Here is a 494-nt window from a genome sequence, read left to right on the forward strand (position 1 = left end):
GAAGATAATAATAACGTATAACAAAACAGAGTTGTCAAATAAATATTTAATTATTAATTTATTTGATAATTCTATTTTATTATATGTTATTATTATCTTCATTTTATAGTTTGATTGCATAACGAAGATAGTAATATCATTTAATAAAATAGAGTTGTCAAATAAATATGTAATTATTACTTTATTTGACAACTCTATTTTATTAAATGATATTACTATCTTCGTTATGCATAATAAAATAGAGTTGTCAAATAAAGTAATAATTACATATTTATTTTACAACTCAATTTTTTTATAAGTTATCATTATTTTCGTTATTTAGTACAACTACTTTATTTGACAACTCTATTTGATTATATGTTAGTATTGTGTTTCATATGAAGTACAACTATATAACGAAAATAATAATAACATATAATAAAATAGAGTTGTCAAATAAAGTAAGAAGTACTTATTTATTTGATAAACTTAATTTTATTATATGTTATTATTAT

This window comes from Cicer arietinum, chromosome 3 (genome assembly GCF_000331145.2).
Source record: "Cicer arietinum cultivar CDC Frontier isolate Library 1 chromosome 3, Cicar.CDCFrontier_v2.0, whole genome shotgun sequence".
NCBI classification, from domain to species: Eukaryota; Viridiplantae; Streptophyta; class Magnoliopsida; order Fabales; family Fabaceae; genus Cicer; species Cicer arietinum.